At 36.9% G+C, this 22,114-nt stretch overlaps 1 protein-coding gene across 3 annotated transcripts in view; it reads right to left on the bottom strand.

Annotated features, from left to right (window-relative positions):
* The window catches only part of Dop2R (dopamine D2-like receptor), an 89,526-nt gene that overhangs the window by 33,824 nt on the left and 33,588 nt on the right, over positions 1–22,114 (bottom strand). The window lies entirely within an intron of this gene.

The following is a 22,114-nucleotide window of genomic DNA, read 5'->3' as shown; positions in this document are numbered from 1 at the left end:
TTAAAATTTTGAATTGTTAGATTTTTAACTACCTACTATTTGATCTACCGATCTAAGATTTAGACAGTTGATAGTTCAGGAACTCCTCTTTCGATTGATGTAATAACAAAAAGGCATTAACGTCGTTTTTGCTCCAAAACAGCTTCCTAAAAATCTCAAAAAGAACTTCTAAAAATCTCGTTCATTTCTAAAACAACCACAAGTTATTTCTGCTCAGTTTAAGCAGAATTTCACACAAAATCCAAAATTTGTAGAATTTTTAATGTAAATCCTCTAATAACTAAATTCGTAGCAATTCAAGTTTCAAATTGTGAATTTTCAGTTCCGAAATGTTTAATCTTTCAAACCTTCGAAACTAAAAGACAGATAGAAAGGTGCGGTTTTCGTCATCGCTTTTGTTGCTTAGAATCAGCTTTAAAATGTCCAAAATTAAATGGCCGTGTTTTTTTGGGAAAAAAATTCCGACTCAAACCAAGAAAATTTTGAATTTTTGTTTTTTTGACCACCATTTGTATACTATTTTATCTACCGACCTGAGATTTAGTCAGTTGATAAATTAAAAGCTCTTCTTTTGATTGTTGTAAGGTATTAAACGTTGTTTTCGTTTCAAATAAACCTTTTAAAATTAACACATCTGAAAACACAATTATATGAATATCTCGTTTATTTGTGAAGCAAACTCAAGTTATTTCTGCTCATTTAACGCAGAATTAGACGCATAATTCAAAAATGTAAAAATGTTTAACGTACGTTAACAAATAACCGAATTAAAAACAATAAAGTGTCAGATAGTAAATTTTCAGTGTTTTTATTAAGGGAGGATAAAGAGACGCCGTGGAAAATTAATATTAGATTAATCCTATATATTAACTATATTTAGTGTTGACCTTTTCAAACTTCTTGCAACAGGTTAAGAAGCTTTTCTCGCCACCTACTTGAATGAAAAGTTTTACTTTTTTTTGTCAACGTGGCGTCATGCTTAGCATACAACTTTGCTAAAACATCAACAAGCGCCGACAAATTTTCTAAAGCAGTCTTCATTAACCTGGCTTTGTTAAAAGCTTTGCCGTGTGGATTTAAAAGTTGAGGGCAGACTGTTAGAGTTAACCCTTTGCTAATCTTCAAATCCCCTAATCAATATATTGAAATTAAAAGTGACAACATTTCCAAGAATACTTAAAAAAATATTAGTTTTTAATATCTGTGTAGTCTAGACAGGATAAAAACTCGTTGGATAGAAGACCAGTTTCTCCAAATGCGATTTTAAAAAGCTCTCTCGTCGCCGATCAGAGATAAAACATGAGAGCTACGCAAAATAGTCTTCGCCGCTATTATTTCAAGTAAAATCCAAATAACGAACGTGGACGTTATTCATCCTTTGTTGATTTTCAGTAGTAATCCTAAGCAACACTCGGCACAGTGTCAAAACGGAATTTTACGAGTGAAAGTATTCAACTGGTTGGAGTAAAAGCCCTTGGAATAGTGCAGATGCAAATTGTACTCAAACAGGAAATAAAACGTTCCACTCGGGATCGTGTGAACTGGAAATAATGAACAAGCTAGAGACGACTGAGCCCTCTGTTGTTTGCACTCAACTTTAGCTTTTATTTTTCAGTTCTGGAAAAAATCGCAACTTAAGAAGTGTCATCGCAAATGTTGACAAATTTCTCAAGTTTCGTTCCACATAAGTTGCTGCAAATTGGCGTCGAATGCACTTCACTTCAATTTTAATTCCATTACGTTTCGTTGTTGCCTCTTTGTGTCCCCCCCTTAACCTTTCGTTTAAAGTTGGAAGTTTATTACGAGCACCGCAAAGTTCTAATGAGGGTGGAATAATGACTCCTTGAATAACGATGATTATTATAGTTAAAAATTATTCTAGCGGAAAATTTCTACATTACCGCTGACTATACAATGAAAGTTGCCACAACTACGTGGAAAACATACAATGCGTATTTGGCGAGCTTTTCACGCGGAAAGCTTTGGCAGCACTAATTTAATTACAAAGAAAAACATTTTTATTTCTGCATTTATTCTTAAATTTTAGGCAACTACTGTAGGGATTAAAGTATTCATAAATTGTACTTTAAAGGTGCTTTAAACTGTCAGTAATAAAAATGACTCATAAAAGTAATTTGTTATGAAATAAATTCCCGGAGTTATGTAAGTTGAACACGCATAAGTATGATATTTCACGATGACATTCTTTTATACCCTAGATGTTGTGATAGATTGCATTGTATCGGCTTTAGATGTTTCAGGTATACAGGGTGCAATTTTCAAAGTTATTTCCTCAAAAAGTCTCAGGGCATTGTCCGGATACGTTTGCCAAAGTTTTTGAATAAGCCAGGCGAATTTAAAGTAGTAAATTCAGAACAGTCATTAAAAACTTCTGATGCAAGATGATAAACGACCTTTGAGGGAAGTGAATCCAGATAGAATACTAAAAGACAAACAAACAAGTCTAACGAGTCAGACAAAGCGCGATATACGCTTATGGAGCTTTTTGAAGGCAAAACCACGGCCGGTGATTCTATAATGCGAAATTTTTGCGTTTTTTTCCGGAGATGTGAGTTGTGTTCACATTTTGCGTCTTCCATTAATCTTTCACGGCACGAGCCCGATAGCTACGTTTCGAAATCCACCTGAATTTTTTGCTTGTTTTATGTTTGGCGTGTAAAGTAATACCCAATTCCGGGAGGAAAGAAAGTTTGCATTTTTTGGAAAGCGGACGCTCAACAACCGGAAATTTGATAAATATTTAAAACAACGACTATTTACAGGAGAAAGTGATCCACTTGAACTACTTTACGGGCATTCAGCTGGGCAAAAAATCACGTCATCGCTCAGCGAAGATACTCTGGTGATTGGAAATTTAATTTACGTTTTAAATCAGGTTTAATTTGCGAGACGAGAGTTCGGCGCTTTTATCTGGGAATTTACTCGTTGATTGAAAATTGGTCAATCCGCAAATTCAAATAGGTATTTGACTTTTAATTTACATTTTTATTATGATCTTTGCATTACTATAAAGCCGAGATCGAAGATGAATACGTTTAATGGTTCGCGGCGAAGAAATAATCAATCCATATCGTATTATAACCGAAAATTGGCGCAATACACAACCGCAACAGATAAAGGATGGGAAAATAAAATAAATAACGTGCACATTTCAGAGGGCTTGAGTACGATGCTATTCGACAATCATATTTACTTATTTAATGGAAGCGACGAAAGCGGTGTGCAAGACGATTTCGTTCTATGATGTGTTACGTCGTGAACAAGCCGAGAATTGAAATATTCAGCGTTGGAAAATTGCGATGCAATGCTAGTGCACTCCATCTAAAATGAGCAATATTAATGTAGATCTTTTCTTGGATTGGTTTAGTAGACTCTCGCAAAAGCGAAAGTAGGTTTTAGACTCCATTCTGCCCCCGCCTCGTTTTCTGCGGTCACCCTTAATTGATGCAGTATCGGATGCTGGGGGCTATCAGTAATTAAAAGATTTAGCTGGAAGGAAACTCGCGTTACACTCGTTTGACTTAACACATAGTTTCCGAGGGAATGCTGCAACATATTGTACGTAACACGATTCAAAGCCAAGTTTACCATGTATTAGGTAGCGAGTAATATTCCAACTATGTCAGATTCTAGGATGAAACAGCAGAGACAAAGAGAAAAAGCCCCATTTTGGTCGTCAGGTGCGACGAAAATTGATCAGCTGTCCAAACCGCTTGTAATTTCCACAGGAAGTTAGAGTTTTCCAGGTTAGAGTAATTAGTGACGGGGAAAATATGTCGAAATTTCCTTGTCAAACGTCATTGCAGGGTTTCCACAAAAGCCGACTTGCGGTTAACACTTCTTAATAAAATTAGTTAAATTATTTAGTCATCAAGATGAAACTTTTCCTAGTCGATAATTGATTACCAAACTTAGGGAAAGTTTTAGACGACAGAAAATCAATGAGTTAACACTTGAGAGTAAATCACAGCAGATAATTTTTTACGGGGCTACGACTAAAGAAAGATAAATTGCTCTAATGAACTTACATTATTTCCACCGCCGTAAAGTGTTTAATTAATTAAAAGAGCAGGGGCGCTCCAAAACGACAGCCAGTTGCCCGGAATTACGGAACCAACTAAATTTTTTAAATTTCGGATATAAATCTGTTTGTTATGTTGACTGAAAATAAAACATGTAACAAAAATTTTAGTACAAAAGCGCTCCGCCAGACGCTTCTCGTTAGAGCCACCATCGCCACCCTCACCCCCCCGATGGTCATCCCCTACCATCATTCAAAATCACACCATTGGTTGGGTCTATCTTTAAAACCCAGGAACTACCCCGAAAACGCCAGTTGGATTTCATCATCTTTTGAAAAACAGCTCTAACTTTGCAGCGGTCGCCGCTCCTTGTTGGACATTTTCATAGAGCCCTGAAATCAGAGAATCTTCGCCGCGATTCGCGATTTTACTTTCGACTCGTCCATGCCTTTGGGATTTTATTATTATTTAAGTTAAATTGTAAATAAAGACCTTGTTTTTTTGTAACTCGAGTGTTACAAGTGACGCCCAACGTTACGGCCGGAGCCAACCCAAACTAGCACGATCGAAATAGAAGAACTTCAAGGTGTTGCTGAGAAGTAAGAAGATGGCTATCACAGCCGAAGCTCTCGAGCAGCTAATACAGCGGCTAACCCCAAAAGCCCCAACGAAACACTTCACGCATTGTCCGGCGCGATTCGATGGAACTAGAACCGCTGAAGCCGTGGGTGACTTCATCGACAGCGCTGATTTCTACAAGACGACCGAAAACATCACCGACGCCAACGCATTGATGGGATTATCCCTGATGCTCCAGGGACCGGCGTATACATGGTGGTGTGGAATAAAGGCCGCGATTACGACTTGGGAACAAGCCAAAACAGCGATAAGAAACGAATTCGCCCCATCGCTGCCAGCATATCAAGTGTACCTGCAGGTCTTCGCCAGCAAACAAGACGAGAATACGCCAACGGGATTGTTCGTCTCCCAAAAACGCGCTTTGTTGGCCCAAGTGACCCCCCCAGATACCGAAAGTCGCCAACTCGACATGGTGTACGGATTGCTGCGGATAGCGATCAGGGATAAGATTCCCAGGAAGACGGTGAGGACTTTCATCGAACTCTTAGAGGCAGCTAGAGAAGTGGAGGGAACACTTCGCGAGAAAAATAGAGAACCACCGAAGAGGAACGAAAACAATGGCAACATGAGGAGCCGCTCGCGTTGCAATTTCTGCAACAATTTTGGCCACGAGGCCAATGTGTGCCGGAAGAAAAAAGCCGAAGATGCCAAAAGCGGACAAAGGGAAACAAAACCTACAGACACGACCATCAGGTGTTACGGGTGTGGAGCACCAGGAGTCTTTCGCAGAGACTGCCAAAAATGTAAGACCACACCGTCCACATCTCTTGGGTTTTGCTTTTTAGATACCACCAGGGGTGTCGAACGTCCAGCCGTTCCAGTGAAAGTGCTGTCGCACCCAGGCACGGCATATCTCGACAGCGGCGCCAAAAGCAGCCTCGCCAGTAGCGAGCTCTACGCTCTCCTAATCAAGGAGGGATTCCAATTTCGAGATGTCCCCATGTCAATTACACAAGCTGACGGTCAGACGATTCCGCAGTTTGTTAAAACTGTGGAAGTCCCAATCACATTGAAGAATCGGACCATCCAGACACCTTTTATCATTCTCCCAAAAGCCAAAAATACAAAGACTCTTCTTGGCATCGATTTTTTGACCAAGGCGGGCTTGGTAATTGATTACAAACATAAAAGGTGGCATTTCTCAGGGCAACGCCACGAAACCTACCAATTTATTTCAAAAGATGGAAACATTGATAGCTGGCAAAAAGTGACCGAAGGAACATTAGACGTGGAACCAATCAAAATGGCCGAAATCCTTCAGGAAATCGCAGCACCCAGTATGGTGAGCCCACTACCGATGGATTGCGATCGAGACTCCGATCTGGTGAACAATTATGGCCCAGATCCGATCGAATTCCTCGGGCCTGCACCGACCCTAAATATTACATTCGACCTCCCTGAGACAACCTCAAGATGTGAGTATATCCGACATGACTCACGTCGCGTTATAGAAGCAGCCTGGGACAGCGAACTTCCACCGCACTTGGCGAATCTGTTTCCCGCGGCTGATATGGCCACCTTGGATTTTGAAGAAATCCAGCTGCGAGAGGACGAGGGGTTGATATTAACAGAAGGAGAAAAACAGACCCTGAACGACGTTCTCGCTAAAAACGCCGACTTGTTTGCCCACACAGGGCCTCCCACGACACATGCGGAACACCACATCGACACAGGAGACTCGGCTCCACAATCATGCCCTCCATACCGAGCATCGCCCCAACGTCTCAAGACGTTGTTGAAAGAAGTTGAGGAATTAAAAGCGCAAGGAATCATAGAGGAATGCGATAGCGAATGGGCCGCTCCGGTTGTTCTTGTCCCAAAACCGGATGGCTCGGTGCGCTTCTGCGTGGATTACAGACGGTTAAACAGCGTAACCAAGCCAGATTTGTATCCACTCCCACGATTGGAGGATCTGTTGCACGCCACTGCCCAGTCCAAATACATCTCCACCATGGATTTAAGATCGGGTTATTACCAAGTGCGAGTATGCAAAAAGGATCGCGACAAAACAGCCTTCATAACACCTTTTGGTATTTATCGATTTCTGCGACTTCCGTTTGGCCTGCGAAATGCGCCAGGAACCTTCCAGCGCCTGATGGACAAGTTTAAATTAGGGCTGGGAGACACGAGGATATTAGTATACCTAGATGACATAATCGTCCTATCGGCAGACTTCAAAACTCACCTGGTGGACCTGAACAAATGCTTCAACCGCATGCGCGAATTTTCTCTACGAATGAACCGGAAAAAGTGCAAATTTGCTGTCAATGAAGTTAAATACCTAGGACACATTGTATCCGCAGATGGAATAAAGACGAATCCAGACAAAATAAGCGCGATCACGCACATGCCGGCCCCAGTAAACGTTAAGCAACTGCTCACGTTTTTGCAGACAAGCAACTGGTACCGGAGATTTATTCCAAATTACGCTGAGATCACCAGGCCTCTCAGTAACCTCACAAAGAAGGACGCTGCGTGGAAGTGGGAAGAGCCACAAGAAAGAGCTTTCAACAGATTGAAAGACGCTCTCACTTCGGCCCCCATACTGAAACAAGCTGAGGCTGAAAAACCTTACGTTTTACGAACAGATGCCAGCGCCTATGCTATAGGAGGAGCTCTACTCCAGGGGGAGGGAACAGACGAACGCCCCATCGAGTATGCAAGTCGCTTACTATCTCCACCTGAGCGAAATTACAGCACTACAGAACGCGAGGCCTTAGCGCTCGTATGGGCTGTGCAAAAGTTCCGAGGGTACATTGAGGAAGCCCCCACAATTGCGATAACTGATCATCAACCTCTGAGGTGGCTGATGTCTCTAAAGTCTCCTAGCGGCCGATTAGCCCGCTGGGCTCTCCAGTTGCAGCCATACAATCTATCTATCGAGTACACTCCAGGAAAATCCAATGTTCTAGCTGATACGCTTTCCCGACCTCCAATTTCTGCGGAACCTATGCAAGCGATTTGCTGGATGTCAATAGAGTTCCCTCGAAGAAGCCCCGGAGAAATGCGCCAAACACAGATCAACGATCCAGATCTGAAGAAGATCATCGATGCTTTTGATTCCGGCAAACTAGAAGAGTCTGCTAGATGGTCCGCCCGTGGATATCTGCTTAATCGAGGTGTCCTATACCGATACACTCCTGATGACGATCTCGAAGAAGCCCAATACGTCGTCCCTTCCGAAGAACGCACACGATTAATCAAGAAGTTCCACGACGATCCAACCGCTGGACATTATGGCGCAGAACGCACCTATTATAAGATGTACAAAAACTTTTTCTGGCCTGGAATGAGGACTACGCTACGGGAATATGTGAAGTCCTGTCCAGCCTGTCAGAAGTATAAAGTCGACAACCAGAAACCAGCCGGTCTGCTCCAAACACCCGTTCTTCATCAGCGTTTTGAAGTTATCTCGGTAGATTTATTTGGTCCTCTACCGTCAGGGCCAAAAGATGAATCTTGGATCATCATTATTGAAGACTGCGCCTCAAGATGGGTCGAGCTCTTCCCGTTAGTCCAGGCTACTGCAGAAGCTTGTGCATGGGTGATAGTGAATGAAATCTGTCTTCGTTACGGGACTCCGCGGAGAATAATCTCAGACAATGGTTCCCAGTTCGTGAGTGCAACGATGCAGCAGATATGCTTTTGTCTTGGGATCGAACAAAAGTGTACCCCGGTATATCATCCCGCCGCCAACATGGTCGAACGAAAGAACCGAGACTTGAAAACGCAGCTATCAATACTTGTGGGGAATGAACATCGAACTTGGCCCGAAAAGCTTCACGCCATCCGGTTCGCCCTCAATACCGCCCGATGTCAGTCTACAGGATACTCCGCCGCTTACTTAACTTTTGGCAGAGAATTGCGAAGCCCTGAAGATGTTACCCACGACCTCCGAGAAGTGATCGAAAACGAAAACTTCATTCCCGAAGCTACGCCTCGATTGCTCCTTTTGGCAAACCATCTACGGCAAGCCAGAGAAACCCACGAGTTGACAAGACCGACAAAAAGATTATAGTGACCATCACCGCCGTCCTACGCCCGTGTACAATCCAGGCGATCGTGTATTGGTTACTACCCACCCTGTCAGCAAATCTTCGAGGGGACGTACCTCCAAGTTTGCCCCGCGTCGAGATGGGCCCTATGTCATTCTACAAGCTAGGGGCCCTTGCAGTTACGAAGTGGCCTCGGTTAGTGATCCCGAAACACCACTTGGGGTCTATCATGTTTCCGCTCTACGACCTGTCCCCGGACCAGAAAAGCCTGGAGACCAACCTCTTATGCCTCTCCGAAAGCGTGGACGCCCAAGAAAGAATTGTTAACTCAGAACCCACTCCGAGACGTTTGCGGGTTCTGAAGGGGGAGAATTGTAACAAAAATTTTAGTACAAAAGCGCTCCGCCAGACGCTTCTCGTTAGAGCCACCATCGCCACCCTCACCCCCCCGATGGTCATCCCCTACCATCATTCAAAATCACACCATTGGTTGGGTCTATCTTTAAAACCCAGGAACTACCCCGAAAACGCCAGTTGGATTTCATCATCTTTTGAAAAACAGCTCTAACTTTGCAGCGGTCGCCGCTCCTTGTTGGACATTTTCATAGAGCCCTGAAATCAGAGAATCTTCGCCGCGATTCGCGATTTTACTTTCGACTCGTCCATGCCTTTGGGATTTTATTATTATTTAAGTTAAATTGTAAATAAAGACCTTGTTTTTTTGTAACTCGAGTGTTACAAACATATTTTTCAATAACAAAACTTAATTTTGATGTCTGGACATTTACTTCAGCTACTGTAGATAAAGCATAGATAAAACCGACACACAAACAAAATAAAATACACTTATCAATACAAACAAGAATTTACTAATGATGTACACGACAAAACACTTTTATTGTCACTAAAATCACAATTCGTAACGATATAACTCTGTCACTTATTGATAATAAATACATTAGAAATTTGAAAAAATCATATCTAATATTGATATCAGTACCTAAGTGCCCAATATTACCCACATTTTATAACTATTTTGTAATGTTGAAGTTGCAGCTGTTCAGCACCAAATGGAAAGTCCCTCAAACCGCCCCCTAAGAAATTCTTACTATTCACGCCTGTTATAATTTAATTAATGAAAGTTTCCTGTATTTCAGTTTCCACTGTGTGAACAAATCGGCTTTAAAATGTTATTTTAGACAGAGAAGGAATTAATTGTGTTTAACGAAGTAGTTAAACGTTAGAAGTTTCTGCTGACCTATTTCATGACACTACTTGAATTTACTAAATGTGCTGAGCAGTGTGAAGAGGTACTTTTAAAAGCGGAATTTAGTTGGAACAAACTACGTTTGTTTGGAGTAAACCAAAATCGTAATTCCAAACCTTGAAAAATATCAAACTCTATTTTTAGCATGTCTTTCTTTCAGGAAGTTTATTAATTTTGCAGAGTAAAAAGAGTGGTTATAAGACGCGCGTACTCTTTAATTTTCCACCCTTAAGATCAAATCAGCTTCAAATAACTTGTCAATTAGTTCTTATAATGTTGAGAAAGCACAGAGGTGTAGGCGTGGGGCTTCTATTTTTAGGTATCATCCCACACATTATTGTTCTTACTAATGTTTCATAACCACCAGCAGTCAACAAAAGGCTTCATGTCTCCGGAACAACAACGGATATAAATATGAGGTTTTCAACTTTTTCTTTCAATTTATGTACTCCAGAACGACAGCTTTCTATCTTTCGGTTTGCGCCAGCGTTTTCTCGCCGATAAAAATCCGGTGTTACATATTATTTTAAATTCAAAATTACAATTTTTTTTTTTTACAACGTAAATGTTTTTCGGTCAATAACTCGTTTATTTGAGGAGCATACTTAAATTATTGGCGCTCATTTTACGCATAATTTCACACAAAATTCAAAACTGTGCAAATTTTTAACGTACGTCAACAAATAACCGAATAAGAAGCGATTAAAGTTACTGGTAATTTTTCAGTTTCGAAATGATTAATGCTCCATATAACTCCAAAACTAAAATGCGGTTTTTGCCCCAGTTTTTTAGAATCAGCTCTTAGATATCCAAAATTTAATTTTTTTTGGAATTCTCAAATGATGAAAATTGTTGTTTTTTTTGACCGCCAGTCTTAAACTATTTGATCTACTAATATGAGATCTGGCTAGCTAATAAATCGAGAGCTGTTCTTTCGATTGATGTTTAATTCAAAAATATTAGGTAAATGTCGTTTTTGGCCCCATGCATTGTAAACGTCAAATTAACATTCAATTGACATCTTCGGAAACATTATATTTACAAGCCGTGGACGTTTACACGCACCGTACGGTAAAAAATGCCCAAATCGTCTGCTCTTCAGCTGTGTTTATAAATTAAAATCACTTTACCATAATCAAGATTGATCACTAAGGTGGTATCTACCTAAGTTATTATCTCAATTAAGACAATATTTATATTTTTAAAGTCACATTAAAATATTTTTTTATACAGCGCCATCTTGTGTACTTTTGTGCACCAACTACAAAATTGACAGAATTGACATATGATGAAATTTATAAATGTCAGGTCAGGTCAGGTCAGGTCAGGTCAGGTCAGGTCAGATGTCAGATGTGACAGTTCTGATAAATTTTGAAAAACCCAATTATATAAATTAAAATTTTTCGGCCAAAAGGTTTAATACAACTCTTGTGCGTTAACCATTTTACAGCGCGAAATCAGTTTGAAGCACGACGGCGTAGCCGTAAAATGTAAGTTACCACACGCGACTGTAAATAACTATTTTTCACCACAAAAAAGTTGCCTAAAAATAACTCCAAAAAGACCTTTTGACAACAAATTTCGGTCAATATTTTGTTAATTTGTGCACCAAACGGAATTTATTGGTGCTCATTTAATGCAAATTTTCATGAAATATTTAAAAATGTCCTCATTTTTGCTGTACGTCAACAAATGACTAAGTTATAGCCTATTAATAACTATTAATAATTACCAAAAAGCCAAATCTTCGAAAGTTCGAAAATATTGGTGCTCTATATCACGGAAACTACTACAGATAAAAACGTGGTTTTCGCCCTAATTTTTCTCGAATTTTATTTGTTTGTTTATTTGCTAAAAATTCATTGTAACATTTCCCGGAAGTTAAAAATTATAAAAACTCTGTAACTGTCAATTTCTCGCTTATTTTAATAGCAAACTTAAGTTATTAACGTTCATATTACGTAAAATTTCATATACAGGGTGATTTTTTTAAAACGGCAGGCGTTGTAGAATTTTTATTTATGAACCGATTTCAAAAATTTAAAAAACAAATTAAATGGTTTTTAATTTACTATAAACTGATGATTTTAAATTTTTTCTAAATGTCTTAGTTTCTTTTGGGTGATACTCAACTTTCTTATTTTAAATTGGAACCCATATTTTTTTTTTTCATAATTTGGAAGATATTAATTTTCTTGATTCAGAAATGTGTAATATGTTCTACTTTTACTAAAAATATTTAAAAAAAAATTATCAAAATTGAAAAAAAAAGCAATAAAAGTTAATAAAATCTAGGTGCATGGTGTCAAATAAAAGAATGCCGTTATTGTAATGTCTAAATGCAGCAAATAACAGAAAGGATTGGCTTTTTTTTTGAAATTATTAATAACAAAAGACAATAATAATTACAAATCAGAAAAAACAACTACCTAATTTAATTAAAATACTGTTGATCCCGTTTTTTTTATTGCACAATTGAAACCTACGAGAAATGCATTGTGCATTGTAAGGTGTAGCCCCATCTTATTAAAAGAAAACTTGTTCTTTCTGTTATTTGCTGCTTTTTGACATTACAAAAGATATTGTGTTATTTGACACCACGCACCTAGATTTTATTAACTTTTATTGCTTACATTTTTTCATTTTTGATATTTTTTTTTTAATATTTTTTGTAAAAGTAGAACATATTACACATTTCTGAATCAAGAAAATTAATATCTTCTAAATTATGAAAAAAAAATATGGGTGTCAATTTAAAATAAGAAAGTTGAGTATCGCCCAAAAGATACTAAGACATTTAGAAATTTTTTAAAATCATCAGTTTATAGGAAATTAAAAACCATTTAATTTGTTTTTAAAATTTTTGAAATCGGTTCATAAATAAAAATTCTACAACGCCTGCCGTTTTTAAAAAATCACCCTGTAGATTTCTAATCCAAGCTGAAGATTGACATACACAACAAATAAGTAAGTTATGGCCGATTAAAATTTCAAATAAAGAGATTTTAGTTCCGAAATGTTTAATGCTCAATATCTTCGAAACTACCACAACTATAAAGATACGGTCTGCGCCATCGTTTTTCTCTCGCTATTTTTGTTTAGAATTTGTTCTCAAATATCCAAAATTTTATAATCAATTTTTTCATTAAAAAAAATTGACTTTAACGATGCAAATTTTTGAATTTTTGGTTTTTGACGGCCACTCGTTAAACCAATCCAACATTTGCTCAGTTAATTTCGAGCTGCTTTTTTGATTGATGTAGGTTCTCGTATGTACTAACTGAAAAATATTTAACGTCGTTTTTGCTCCAAAAAAAAGCTCCTTAAAAGTGACCCCAAAAGAACCCTCTAGAAACTAAATTCGGTCAACATATCTCGTTTATTTGTGAAACAAACTCAAGTTATTTGTTCCCATTTAACGCAGAATTTGACGCAGAATCCAAAACTGTACGAATTTTTAACGTACGTTAACAAACAATCAAATTAGAAGCGATTAAGTTTCGGATAGTAAATTTTCAGTTTCTAAATGCTTTAGCCTCCATATTTTCGATTCTAAGACCGATAGAAAGATGCGAGCTTCGCCCTCGTTTCACTCTCGCATTTTTGTTGTTAATAATCTCAAATTTGAAAATTCAGTGTTTTCAGATTATACAATAACCGTATTTCGTGCCCCAAATTAATAATGAACAACATAAATCATAAACTTTTATTGCATAAGTATAAATAACCCCCCGAATACGATCCATAATTTTCTGCGTGCAGAAAGTTGCTAAATTTTTCCAGTAACAATCTTTATTGTTAGCTAAAGTGCTGACATTAGTGCCGTTTGCCCCCGTAATCACCTCGGCCTCGTAACCGTCATTAAAGCAGAACACAGAATCAATACCGAAAAACGAGGGATGCTCTAAAAATTATACTCAACTTGGAGTTATAGTTTATTGATGGAATGTTTGTGTTGCATAAAAGTTGTGTGTGTCGTGCGTGACTGCGAATCTAACATAAAACACCGATACGGACATTTTGTTGGTTTGAAATCGCGGTTAGTCGATATATAAAGACGAAGAATTTATTGATAGTAAAAAAAATCTGACGATTGCAAGGAAATAAAGAGAATAGCGGTGTAACTTTGATGTGTCTCATTTAGGCGAAGAAATGACAATAGTGAAAACTAAAGTAATGTTGCCTTGATGTCGTTCAAAATTTAATATCGCGTCAGTCGGCTTTTATTAAAAATTATAACGTATTAAATAACAATTTCGCCAAGGCGCAACCACCATTTTTTGTCTAGACGGAAAGAAAGTTCCAAGCTGTATTAGCAGTGCAATCTAAAATTCTCGCTAACTTTAACACCGCAAACGTTGTATTGTTAGTTCCAATTTTATTTATTGCGTTATGTTACTAAACTAACAACCATAAAATACAACAACAATGAATTTAGGAACCCCAAACTTTGCCCCGTCTGTTACGACACGCCATATTCGAGCACCTAATTTATCTTCAAAGTAAACTAATCTACGTTAATTATTGTCAAGAGCTTGCGCGGAGAAAATATCGGTTTGTCCAAGTTTAAGAAGATGCGTCGGACCGTGACGGCAAATTTCTTGCCTGATTTCAACTTTGATCTCGAAAAAGATTATTCCGCACTTTGACAATGTCGACTCTCCAAAGGCAAATTATGAATTATTGTCGAAATGCGGCCACGAAACAAGAATACGTCAAGGATGCACTTAGCAAATCACTCCTTTGATGCATTCGCTTCGAATAAATACAAGTCAGCTAAAAGCCTTTTTTCCGTCACAGTCAATGGTAACTTTGTAATGAATTTAACCACAGAATCTTCGCTCAAACTAGATATTTTATTGTCGAGAAATCAATTAAGACTTAAATGGAGTTTTTTAGAACTTTAGTGCAAATACTTATTAATTGTGGTTGCGCTTTTGAAGTCCGATCGATCCAGGAGCGAGAAAAACCATTTCCTGCCTAAAAGTTATGTGTGGTTAATTCATAAACGCGACATTAGATATTCCAAGGCCTGTCAGACTCTGGAGGTTTCATTTATTTGCGATTAATCACGGCTCTGCCAAGCTTGTGAACCGAATATTAAAAATTGATTATCCGTCTATTTATTGCTGGGTCTGTTAGTGATGGCGGAGGGAAATTTCTCCTTCTCAACCGTAGAGATGGATTGTTCCGTTTTAATGCCACAAACCAAGAAGTGAAACTCGCGTTCAAAATTTTCCGTTTGCACTTATTGAAAAGTTTACTACCCTGCGATTCCATTAAATGTAAATTATGACAGTTTTAGTGAGAGTACCAGCGAATCAGGCCGTACACCACGTTTGAATCGTGTTTTTTATTTTATTACATATTTAGCGGGGTAGAAAATGAAACATTGATGATACACATCTGCTGATCGAATTGGATGCAGGATCATAAACATCCTTAAAGTGAAACGAGCAAGCAATAACTGTTACATAACCCTAAATTATTCGATATAGTAAAACTAACTCTAAAACAATATTGAGTTCCTATTCGAAATTCGTTCCGCATCCATTATTTACGTGAACCTTATATAAAACCTTGGAATTTTTGTGGCAGCTACGTCATCAATCACTCCGCTATAATAATTAAATTTAACTGGAGACATTCCAATGTTATTAACTCTTTGGGTAAAAAATTATTAACGACCACATTAATGAAGGGTTTTTGACTTTTTGAGAGCTCTCGGGTTATCTTTGTTAATCTTCTTTTTCTCTCTATGACCGGAAGATACTTTTGGACTATCTGCATGAAGCTTTACCTTTGTTCTCAACTGAACGTAATTCTCTACAAGGGAGAACCTTCAAACGATGAACATTTTTAATAAGTCGTGCAGAGAGAAGAAGAGAGGATTAACGGCTTTTACGAGACGCGGGAGCAATGATGATGTTTTATAAAACAACTTCTGTGAAGCTAAGATGCGTTATTGTAACAACTAGTTAAACTTTCAAGTAAACACTCCTTTCAAAAATATCAAAGGCAAAGAAGACAATGACTTTGCAACTTACTACGATGTTGGAATCGCAAGCGGCACTCACCTGTAACCAAAAATCAAAATTAGTTACAATACTTTTTACAATTTTCCGCGACCGTTGTTTACTGCAAATAACGTCGAGCGCATTTCACGCTCTTTGTGATTGTTTATTAAAACATAAAATACAATTCATTTCCTTGAACTGAAACGGGTTCTGTCCCAAGTAAAATAAAACTCAGAAAGTAAGTTCATTAAATTGAAAATTGCATGAAATACGACGTTCTTTCGGAGATGAGTTAATATTGGATGCAACGATGCACAATCTGAAGCTCGGCATATACACTGGATAAAGTAATGGAAAAGTAATTAGGCTTTATTAAGTGAATATTAGCTTGCTTGAGACACGGAGAACGGCAATTATCGCCCAAGCGATAAACAACATGACGTGTGTTTGAAAAGATAATGCAGCAGCAGCGATAATAATGCATTAAGGCCAACGTTGTAGTCAAATATTTGATTTTTATAACACAAAAGTTGCAAAAATGGCGGATCGGTCCCTCTGGACATCTGAAATAAAAGTAAAAAAATTTTTATTAAACTCGTAACTTTTGTAATTTTAATTCTACAATGATGAAATTTAGAAGCGTTACCAACTTTGGGGTCGATTTCAAGTGTGACTTACGTTACTGCAAATCCCATTTGCAACGTAGCAACGCCAATGCCATACCTTGGCAACGGTTGCAAATTTGCGTTAACGCAATGACTTGAAATCGACCCGTGAGTCACGTTTAATAACTGTACCAAATCACAACATTTGAAAACAAACATTTTTTAAAAATTTAATTTAATAATGTAAAGTAATAAATAAATAATACGAAGAGTGTCATAAAGTAGTAAGTGCGGCAAAATGCATTATGAACAAGTATCATACGCTGTTTTTTCTATTTCGCCTTATTTTAAACAAAAAAACTTGATTTCGAAATCTAGGGAATTTTAGGGTAGTTGGCATTAGCAAAATGTTCAGGAAAAAAAATCGAAGTAGCCAAATCCAATTTCAGTCAGTTTGACAGGTGTGACGTTTTGAGGTTATCGGAGCGAAAGGGAGCCAAGAGAGCGAAGATGTTGATCATAATCATGATGGTTCTCTTGCAACCAAAGAGTTTTTCTCCAGTGAATTATTAAGCCAAGTACAACAAGAAATAATAGTTTATTGATCGATTTATCATCGTTTTTCAAAACCAAAATCAAAATTGTCAACGTTAACGTCAGGTTGACAGTTTTTCTGCTGCAAACCTAAGAAAAATATAAGTTCCTGGAAATATTGGCACCGGATTAGTCCATTACGATACAGAAATACGCTCAAATGCGTATCGAAATATCTTCATTATGGACGCGAAATAGAAGAACGAAATTTGAGGACTGAAAACTTCCATCAGACTTTTTGTTTGACTCAAGTTAAGATTCTCTGACCAAGCCGTACAAAATTCACAAAAAAATGTTAAAAAATGGTGGATGCGCCGGGGCAATTATTTTTTTCTCGCGATTCAGCCGGTGAATCTTGATAAAAATTAGTGGCTTTTTAAATTTGAAGCTCTTCTTTGCAAATCCAAGCCAGAAAACGGCTAGAATCAGCAAGCAATCGTCATTTAGCATCGAAATAAGCGGATTTCTCTAAGAATTTTGATGATTTCGTGCAGATTTCACTTGTTTTCTTGCAATTTAGCGGTTGAATCTTGATAAAAATTGGTGGTTTTGTAGATTTCAAGCTTTTCTTTGTAAATCCAAGCCAGAAAACGGCGAGAATCAGCGAGAAATTGTCGTTTAGCATCGAAATAAGCGGATTTCTCTAAGAATTTTGATTCGATTTTTTATTCTTCAATGAATTCGAAATGAAATCTAGCTAAACCCTCCAATTGTATTTGTTACTTTTCGTCCATTCTAATTCACTCGTTTGATTAAAATTTTCACTGTTTACATACAGAGATTAATTTTTTCATTCAGTTTAGTTCAGCTTAAAAATTTCTAAACACTTTTTAATAACTTTTATAAACGTAAGCTTCGTACATAAAAACTTTCCATAAACCCAGATCTAGTAACCAAAAAAACAAATTTGAATGGAGCTGTTGCCGCTGGAATTAACAAGATATGAGACGCACTAGACAAATATGCATGCATGTGAACACGAGTTTCAATCACTTCTCCTTTGTAAAACGGTTAACAAGTTTGTTAATGGCGTGGCAAAATATTTGCGCAGAACAAATCAGAGATGATGACAATACGAAGTAATTAAGTTTCGGATTGAAGAATTTCATTATTTAGGATGTTCCAAACTTTGATATTTGTGTTGTGTTTAATATGTTGCACCAAAAATTCCAGCAACCATATTGGAAAAATACCTCGGATAATTCGAATGCTTGTTAGTCGCGACGGTGTAACAGTAAAAAACACCTTTTCATTGAAAGTCTTATGAGTATGAGTAAATCCGGGACGGAAAAATAATCCTACTCAAATATTTGTTGTTTTTCATGGATTAAATTGCAATGTTTACAGTATAAATAATAAATAAAATTTAGAAAGCAACATTTTGCAAATTTGTGTCAGATATTTATGGAAAAATATATAAAACGGGAAAAAATACTGGGTGGCGTCCAATTTTCTAAAAGTTACTCCGGTCGTTAAATTAATCCGGGAATAATGAAGCTTTTATTCTGTAATTCCAGTTCATTAATATCAATGTTTTTTTTAAAGGCGAGCCTTTTAATATTGTAAGTGACACCGACTGTGTGAAGTACTCAATCTTTCGTTGACTACTTTTTGCGTGTCGTACATATGAGCAATTAATCCATGTGGCTAGAAAAACCGTTGTATTTAGAGCGTACAATAATTTATCTTGTTTTCAATCTGCGAAGCTAATTTATTTCACCTGAGGGAATAAAGAAGATAATAAAAACGTGTAATTTGATTCTCATGGCTAATATTATTTCGTTGGTTGGTAAAAAATTGTTAGCGCGCCCACATTTGTCACCGAGCGTGTTTTTATTGGTGATGAACTATAGTCTGTAGGAAAATCCCCGTTATTGGCGGAAAGTGTTTCCATAAAATAAGCTCGCGTCCGTCGGACATCTGGAAGATATTTCAGTGGCATAAACCGCAGTTCGTCTCGGAGCACTCAACGCCATATACCCCTACACTTTATTCGCCGTTATATTACCCTTTTTTATGCCTGAATATGTCATAAAATAGCGCGATGGCTGGTAATACGTTCCCTTCCAATCCCTCATTTGTCCAAAAGTAGCACGAGGACCGTTGTATTAATTCGGCGTTGAATTTCAATGAAAAGTATTGTTTAGATAGCGTTCCATCACTATCGATCCAAATTTGTGTCCATTATACGAATAAATGAAGTCTGCGACAGATATTTGATAGACCATCCAACATGTCGCCGATTTGTAAGAGTTGTTGGAAAGTTCTCTGCAAGTTCAGAAGGGGATCGATCGAGAGCATAAACAGAAGAAAAAAACGGGAGAAATGGGGCACTTCTCTCAACATTGCTTTATTAGATTAAACGACTCATTAGTGTAATGTAAGGCACGTGATAATTACTTGACAGCTAATTGGGAGTCTGCTTTAAATGGTGCAACTAGGACGAAAGCAGCGGCTGTCAGATAACAGAACTATTATTATCGTTACAGTTAGGAAGATTTGTTACTACCACTGCGAATTGTTAAGTACGTGTAGCCAGATGGTGGATCTAAACGGCCCCGAACAAAAAGCAAAAATTCTCAGAAAATTTAGAGCGAAATTGACCGTTTAGGAATGTCTTCCTTCCTTTCTATTCAAATTTTCAGTAGCCAAAATCTCACTTTTAATATTGTACATAATACATAATATGAAGATTTAGATTTTCAATTTTAGAAGCCTAAAACCTAAAAAATATTGGAAATTTTAATTGAAATTGATATACATCCTACCATTATTTTTTATAAAATACAATATAAAATCTATAGGTATTTGAAAAATCATAAAAATATTATTTTGTGCAAAACCCGTTCAGTTTATCATTTTCAGTAATTGATTTTTGCGTTAACAATTTATGTACTGTTGTTGTATTTTGCTGCTGAGTAAATTCAAAAACGTATTATGTTTTTTTTTATCTCGATTTTCAGTTGTACTTTACAATTTCGAACAAAAAATTTTATTGGATCAATTCTTGGTGTTGACAAAACAAGAAGGTGAATTATTAGTTTCATTCGATGTAAGTTCTCTATTTCCGAATGTCCCCGTTCCACAAACACTTCTTTGGTTGGAAGAACTCCTAGTTGAAAACCATTTCAACCCGGAGATTGTCAAGGAATATATTCAACTCAGACCTTTGCATGAAGCAAAACATTTTTCAATTTTCCGGGAATTTCTTTTTCCAGCATGAAGGCACGGCAATGGGTAATTCATTGTCTCTGTTCATTGCTGACCTTTTCATGAGCCGCTTTGAAAAAGAACTTGAATATTTTACAAAAATCTGTAAATGTGTATGTTGACGACATTTTTGTCATTTTTGATACAAACAAGTCACATATTGATGACTTTTTAATAAAAATAAAGAACCGTTATCCAACGATTAAATTTACTTGCGAAATTTACTAGAAAAAAACGAAAAGCTTCCATTTTTAGACACAATTGTAATTAAAAATAAGAACAGATTAGAATTTGATGTTTTTAATAAAGGAACCAGTACTCTTCGCTACATCACTCCCATCATTGTCCTCAACATAAGATGGCGAGTCTAAATTTTCTTGTTTACAGGCTTTTGAATTTTCCATTGAACAAATTTAGATTCACTAAAAAATTAAACGTAACGGTGTAACGGTTTCGATCCCAATATTGTTGATAAAATAGTTAAAAAATTTAGATTTAAGAAATTGGTCAATGAATTTTCTACTTTTCAGAAAACACCTGAGAAGACTTTTTTTGTAACAATCCCTTACTCACCTTTAGTGTCAAAGGGACTGGAAAGTATTTTCCAGTGTTTAGATCTCAAAGTAATTTTTACTTCTGGTCCAAGCCTTCAAAGTCTTCTAGGTAATCCTAAAGACCAAGTAGAAACAACAGAAAAGTCGAGGATTTATGAAATTAAATGTAAAGGTTGTGATCAGAAATATATTGGGCAAATAAAAAGGTCAATTTTTAAAAAGGTTCAAAGAGCATCAAGCTCATCTCAAATTTGGAAGATTCAAAAAATCAAGCGTTGCCCAACATGTTTTTGACAATGACCACCACATTTATGAAAGTTGTCTTCGTTTAATTAAAAATGTAAATAATTATAAATTTTTAGACATTTATGAAAGTATAGAATTATTTAGGAACAAAAATGTAATAATGAACTCAGACACCGGCCCCATCCCCTCCTCCTCCCTCTACTCCCTTCTACCTGCGCCAAAGGGGACGGGTCGACACGCTTTTAGTTATAAGGACGAATTATTTGTTATTTTTTAGTTTAATCATCGCTCTGATGATGGTAGCATTGTTATCGAAACGCGCGTCAGCATTTTTTGACGAAATTTGGTGTTTGGGAATAAATTGTACTTTTGATAATACAATTTCGAGCTTCCTTCAAAAATAAAATTAAAACCCTTTTGACAGATAATAAATTTGTTTAATCTGTAATCTATAGATAAAATGGCACAACATTTATAAAACCCACAAACGTTTATTGACATTTAATCCGTTTCTCCACGTAAATAAACAACAAAAATCTGGTTATCGCATACATAGTAATCCGGTTCTCATAATTAAACTCACCTGGTTAAATACCTGCAAAAAATGCATTAATTTAAACATATTTTAGCTTCAGATAGAAGAAAATATAAGCAAAAAAATATTTGAGATTTTAATTTTTGCCTGAAAATTTGTTCAAAACCCAATTTTTAAATTTATCTAGAAATATTTAAAATAGAACCCTTTAAAAAATTGTTTAATATGAGAAGTGCTACTTTATTATGTAGTGAACACCTCAAAACACAATTAAGAAAATTAAATTTCATTTAAACCAGGTTTCAGTTGTAAAGAGATTTTCTAGCATTGTCTAACGGCATTGGATTTCCCGCATTTCCGTCAGGACTTTAACTCAATTTTTTATCAGTGTTATTATTTTTTATCTGCG

Source organism: Gnatocerus cornutus, chromosome 8 (assembly GCF_029298725.1).
Source record: "Gnatocerus cornutus isolate USDA-ARS CGAHR chromosome 8, icGnaCorn1.1, whole genome shotgun sequence".
NCBI classification, from domain to species: Eukaryota; Metazoa; Arthropoda; class Insecta; order Coleoptera; family Tenebrionidae; genus Gnatocerus; species Gnatocerus cornutus.
Note: the sequence above shows the minus strand (reverse complement) of the source record. Positions and strands in the feature narration are given on the sequence as shown.